The 6,476-nt window shown below is 53.1% G+C and overlaps 1 long non-coding RNA gene across 1 annotated transcript; it reads right to left on the bottom strand.

Moving 5' to 3' along the window:
• Positions 1-3,419: 3,419 nt before the first annotated feature.
• On the bottom strand, positions 3,420-5,504 carry LOC309815618. Its single transcript, XR_014295905.1, has 4 exons — positions 5,255-5,504; positions 4,979-5,083; positions 4,297-4,416; positions 3,420-4,076 (listed from the first exon to the last, which is right to left on the bottom strand). It is a non-coding gene; the product is annotated as an uncharacterized lncRNA (long non-coding RNA).
• Between the last annotated feature and the right edge of the window lie 972 nt (positions 5,505-6,476).

Here is a 6,476-nt window from a genome sequence, read left to right as displayed (position 1 = left end):
ACAGACGATTCTTCTGAGGAATTTGCTCTAAAGGGGAGCAAACAAATGGGAGAGAGGCTGCCAAGGGAAGTACAGTCATTAAAAGGCTTTTTTTTTTTTTTAATGATGTGGGAAATAATAGCATGTTTGTGTGCTGATGGAAAGAATCCAGCAGAGAGTAATAATTTGGTGGAGGAAGAATTGCTGAGTAATGTCCGTGAGTAGGTGAGAGGGAGTGGGTTGCCTGTGCAAGTGGAGGAATTTGCTTTTGATGGATGGGTCACCTCTGATAGTAGGTGGAAAGTGTGAAGATGCAACTGCTGGACAGGGGATAAATGTGATGGTGGGAATCTGCAGATTTCTCCTCCTGTTGCTTCTATTTTCCCAGTGAAAAAAGAATCCAATTAGATTCTTTTAGAATTCAGCTGAGAGTGAGAATGGGAAGGGAATATGAAGGGTTTGAGAAGAGAAAAGAAGGTACAAAACTGTCATCCAGGAGCCTAGGTGAGTGAATGGATCAGGGAAACATAAGTATGACTGTCGGGCAGCATTAAGGGCCCACTTAAGTTTCATCAGCATGAACTTCAAATGAGGTCAAGCAGTGGGGCTGTGTGTATTTCTCTGGCTAGGTATGGCCATGAAATTTACACCGGGTCAGGAGGGGAGTAAGAACATCAAAGGGGTGAGCCACAGTGAAGGGTGGTGGGATCAACATATTGGAGGCTCTGGTGGGGTCAGAGGATGGCTGGGATCAAGCAAGGAGGTGAGCTGGAAAGATAGGAGGATGCACAAAATTGAGATCATGGAGGGACTGCAGTTGTGTGTAATCACAACTATGGGTTGAGGGGAGGGAAAATCACTGGAGGAGAGAAATTCAAGAGACTGAGAGGCTGGGGTATTGGAAGGGTCATCTACTCTATACTGAATCGCCAAGAGTGAAGACGGTGTTGGTGAGAGTGACAATGAACCAAGACCTAGAATATTTGCAAAATAACGCCTGGGGTCAGGAGAAGACAGCAGTGATTGGTATAATTTGATAACACGAAATTCAGCGTGGTGTGCAAGGGAATACTTCTAAAGGTGACGATGACCAGTAAGGAGGACACCTATCTCACCTCCAGGTCTAGGGACGGGGGCTGTGAGAGAAAAAAAATCAGGTCCTGCTGGAGAAGGCTGTGAGGGCAGCAGTGAACTCAGGGGAGAGCTGGGTGTCCCGTAGGGACAGAAGTGAAAAGGATGCTCAGACAATAGGTTGAGGATAAAGGAGAGTTTGCTAATCACGGATTATGAACTCCAGAGGTCACGGAGGAAGAGTTTCAGGACTTGGGGAGGGTGGGAGAGGCCACAGAATAGGGGAAAGACAGGGCCTCTGGGAGATTTTAGGACTGACATGAACAGGAACGAGGACACAATGCACAGATGATGGCGGCAAGACTGAGTGCTGGGATTTCAGGGGCTCCTGACGATGCAGGAGGGGAGAGGAGGCTCTCTGAATAGTGTGTCCCTGCCCCAGCCTGGTGACTCCCTGAAGGGGCCTCTCCTACCCCTTTGCTGCTAATTTGTTCTTTTCCAAAGGCTTCACCCAGCAGTTGTGACCATTCTGATGGCCATGTTATCCACTGGTTTTGAAAGAAGTTGAATAGATTTTCCTGTCTCTGATAACTGTATTTCCTGTTTCTCTAAAAGCCCTAAAAGTACTTCATCACTTTCACGCCCTCCACACCCCAGAGTACACATCTGGGCCTCTGTTGACACACTTGTCCCATGGACTACTGCCAAAAAGGTCTGAGTTCAAATATTCACAGGGCTGAAACTCTCCCAGATGCGCATTTGGGGAAGGCTGAGGTTGCCCCGAGGTCTATCAGACAGTCCGTCAAAGCCCATCTCATCCCTTCTTACGTCTCCATACAAAACCTTTTCACCTCTCTGCGTGCACAATAAACTACTTTGGCAGAAAAGCTTCCAAGTTCGGGGAAGATGGTTTTCCCTCGTGTGGTCCACATTTCAGAGAACACAGCTGCTCACCATCTTGGTGAATGAGATCGTGCTTCAGTTCCTGGCTGCTCAAACCCCTCATCTTCATTCAGCTCCTCCTCTGGGCTCAGCTCTGTCCCGGTTGAAAGCTCAGCCCCATTCCTTTGGGCTCCCTCATAGCTTGAGTCGGCAGCCCTCTAATCACCTCCAGGGTTTGCTTCTGGACATTCCCCAAGGCACTTCCAGAAGCAGGTTTGGGAAAGGCAGCCCAGGGTGCTAATAAGAGTGGTGTTTGCTAAGTTAAAGGATGAGCTCCTGGGAAACAGGTGATGTTCTGACATCCATGTCAGCTGTTCGAACACCAATTTCTCATCTTGTGGTCTTCTGGGAACTCAGTAATCTGCTCTGTTCTAGTATGGCCTGACGCTTTGTTTGGGGGAACCCCACTTTCTCTCCTACCCTCACTTTAATTTACCTCAACTATTCTACCTTAACCAGCTCTCCAGAAAAGATAGCCAAACCGGAATGTGACTAGTTAGACTCAACAGTTACCTCTTTAGTGAATAATTGCATTTTAGTGAGGAAGATGGGGGTCAGCAAATTTAAATGTCAATGGGCCAAGCAGGAGGGTGGAAATAAAAAACGGGATGGGATGGCTGGGACTGGGGTGGACCAGTGTGGCCAGCTCTTAAATATTGGGGGGGTGGGGAAGCTAAAAAATCCAGATATTTCTGCACAATCTTCCAATTTTAAACGTTTGGTAATTAACTCAACTTTTAAAAAATGCTAGGAAAGCCAGACAAAATATATCTTTGGGTCGCCTTGGCCCATGGCCCAAGGTGAGATAGCAGTGACCTGTGTAAATTTAAGCACACATCTGGTTCTGTGTTAAGCACAATGGTTCTTTTATGGTTGATTTTTAGTAAGGAGGCCACTTGGGGCTCCCTGTGGTCCTGAAATCACACAGGAAGGGCTGACCTTGGTGACTGCATCCAGTCCATTCAGAGTCCTCCTCTTACGGAGAGTTTGTTCCTCTATACGCTGGGGTCTTAGGGTAGGTTGCCTGGTCCCCTCAGGAATGCCATCAAGTTCAATGAGGCTGCAATCACTTGGGTCTGCTAGAGGCAGGCAGGTGTTACAGCAATGTCTTCCTCACTGTTAAAGACAGCTGAAGGCTGAAGTGGAGTCATGCCAATCTCTGGTCAGAGAGACCATCAGAGCTGATTACCCTACAGCAGAGGTTCCACAGGTAACCACTGGAGTCAGATCCCTGAGTTCGAAACTCTTCTCTACTAGTTAATTAGCCTCTCTGACCTCAGTTTTCTCATCTGTAAAATGGGGAATTAATAGTACATTCTAAGTAGGATTCAGCAGGATGAGCTGACCAAGTGCTTCCTTAGCACAGCAACTCGAGAGTAAGTGCCCACATTGGAAGAGGAGTGTGACTTCACTTTTTTAAACCAGGTCTTTATTTAGCATTTAGTTAAAGCTTATTTTTACAGACACATTTGAAAACTGGTGGTTCAGATCTGTTTCACTCATTATCTCCAAACCTGCCTTGCTCTTTGCCACCCTCTCCTGGAGCCATCAGATGTCCGAGTTTCCTGGGGATAATTTTTGTGTCTGAATCCCTTAGCCCAAGTGGTGGAACTTCATTAACCTTTTTCCCAGTGCAGTCTTATTGTGTCCAACAGGCTCCTTCTCAGGGAGCTGCACCCCATCAAGTCCCAGGCTCAGGAGACTGGCTCAGAAAGCCGCACCAAGCTCCTGGGAACCAGCCTGCTGGGACAGCAAGTCTCTTTTCCAGCAGAGCGATATCCCCTCTTCACATGTGTGTACTCCCAGCTTCTTTTTTTCCCTCTTTTAGATTTACTCTGCCTGCAGCCTGTTCCCCACGGACGTCGTCCGTCCCCACCTCCACCAAAACGAAAAGCGCCATCAAAAATTTAGAATCAAATTTTACATTTAAAAATGTGATTTTGTTCGTTGCCTTCTAACCTAAGGCAGCATCCCCCATCCATCTTGAAAGAGAAGTCAGCATTTCAGGAAGACTGGCCACAGCCTTTAAAAAATACCAGGGGAGGGAGGAAACGGTCTGCGATTGGGAGTTCGGGAGGTGTATCCTGAGTGGGGAGAAAACCCTCAGGTTAGGCAGTCAGGGGGGTCTCGGGAGAGGAAAAGGAAGCCAGGCCTCTGCTACGGATGGAGCCCGCCCCTCCCAACTCGGAGAGCAGCCTGCAGCGCAGCGATGGCCGGAAGTGCTGGGCTCAGAGGAGGGTGGGTGGGGAGGGGCTGCCCGGGAGCTGTGTCTCCCCGCTCGCCGGACTGGGATATTTATAGCACCTGTGTTTCTGGACCTGTCTCCACCTGGATTTATGCGGTCTGTGGCTGTAGCGTGTGGTGGGGGGGAACGAGGGGAGCACGTCTTGCTGCAAGGGCTGATTCTCGGCCTTGGGGCTCTGGCTGGAATGGAAGTTTCAAAATCAAAACAAGGAGCCATCTGGGGGAGCACCGCGGCAGAGCGGCTCCTCGGTGCTGCGTCTGCAAAGCAGTTGGCGGTTAGGCCCGGTGAAACCCGGGGCTTTCCAACTCCGCTCAGTGTCACATTTACCGCAGCCGTGGGCGGGGGTGGGCGGCAGGGGAAGTGGATCCCACCCTTCCAGTCGCCTAGGGGCTCTGGCTTTCCCTTTCTCGTTGCTCTAGCGCACAGTTAAAGCTGAAAGAATGTTCGTTCTCCCGGGGGCTGGGGGTGGAGGATCTGCACTTTGAAAGAGGAGCCCAGAGAGCACGTGGTGGCCCAGCGTCTGTTGAGACCGGCATGTAGAGTCCACGTCTGCGGACCTACCATCCCAGTCCGCACCCTCAACTTCCCCTAATCGCTACGTGCCTGGTTGATGTCAGACGGTGATGACATCATTTAAAAAATGAAATAACTGCCCCTTAGGTTTTTCAAGAACCTAGCGGGCAGATAATCCCGAGGAAGAGTCTACCGCCGGTCCTTGAGGCGGCCGTCTGCAGTGCCTACCTGTAAAGCCGCCCCGACTGCTCCACCGCGAATTAGTATGGAGAAGAGGCCCTGGGCGGGGTGGGCGGAAGATCCAGCAGAGCTGAGGACAGCAGCGAGCGATACCTAGAGAAACGAAAACATCGTTGGCATTGCTCCAGCACGTTCCCTTTCTCATTTAACCTCAGGTGGCACAAGTGAGGTAGCACTATTGTCAGGGTGCCCATTTCACAGGTGGAGAAACTGACGCTTAGAAAGGCTAAGGGACGTGCCCCAAGGTGACGTAGAAAAGGCCACCTTCAGTTTCAAACTGAGATTCGGGGGACCCGCGGGTTAGGGTGCGCGGCGGGGACCGAGGAGGCAGGCGGGCGTGGGGCGGGAGCGATTCCGCCGGCTGCGGCCGCGCGGGGAGGAGCCGGGGTCCCGGCAGCGCCGCGCCGGCCCGGGGCCGCTCCAGGGCCGGTTTGGTCGCCCGGGACGAGGGGCGGCCAGCCGGGAATCTGGAGCGGGACGGCGAGGCCGGGGCAGCTGCCAGACGCGGCTGGTGACTGGCCCGCGCCGCCGGCCCCCACCTCCGGGCCGCGCTGCGGTCGGGCAGCGAGCAGGCCACATACCGCGCGGCGCAGAGGAAATGGCTGGAATTCCTCCCGCGGCGCCTCCCTCGGGCCTCGGGGAGGGCGCGGTGCTGGCGAGGGCTGCCCCGGCTCCCAGCTCCGGGCACCGAGGGGGACCCCTTCCCTGGGAGGGCCGCCCCCACTCACTCCCAGCATCTGCGCTCCCAGGGCACGTGAAAGGGCACAGAGTCGGCCCCGCAGAGACTCCCCGGCCCTGCCCAGTCTCCTGCCCCCTTAACCTGTCTCGGGCTCAAATTGTCTGGGCCGGCCATCTGGGGAGAGGTCCTGCACCCCTACTCAATCCCCTGCTGATCAGGCCTCAGGCCCCAGCAACCGGGATGGTGCACAAAGCGCACAGCCTGCGAGGGGCCTAGCTGAGCGCGACGCTCAAGCTCCAGGCAGTGAGGACTCTGCAAGTCCCAGCCTACGCTTTTGGAAAGCCCTGGCCACTGATATCTGCAAATGTTCTAAATGTTTGTTAAATGAATGCATGAGAATTGGTTGGGTAGGCACAGTACAAACAGAAGCAGAGACCAAAGGATAAAGCAGGCCAAATGTAGATCCTGCTAGAAAGCGTTCATCTTTGCTTCCTGCTTAGGCAAATAACCTGCTACCTAGGCCTGTCCTACTCTCTCTCACCTACCAACCCAAGGCAAGCACAGCCCAGAGGGCCTGGCACCAAGACGACTTTGACCATCTCACCTTGAGCCTAATCTTTCTTTGTTTGTTTGTTTGCGGTACGCGGGCCTCCCACTGCCGTGGCCCCTCCCATCGCGGAGCACAGGCTCCGGACGCGCAGGCCCAGCGGCCAGCAGGCCCAGCGGCCACGGCGCGCAGGCCCAGCCGCTCCGCGGCATTCGGGATCCTCGCGGACGGGGGGCACGAACCCGCGTTCTCCGCATCAG

Source organism: Mesoplodon mirus (assembly GCF_964341445.2).
Source record: "Mesoplodon mirus genome assembly, chromosome: 14".
Lineage (NCBI taxonomy): Eukaryota > Metazoa > Chordata > Mammalia > Artiodactyla > Ziphiidae > Mesoplodon > Mesoplodon mirus.
This window is presented reverse-complemented; position numbering and strand designations above follow the sequence as displayed.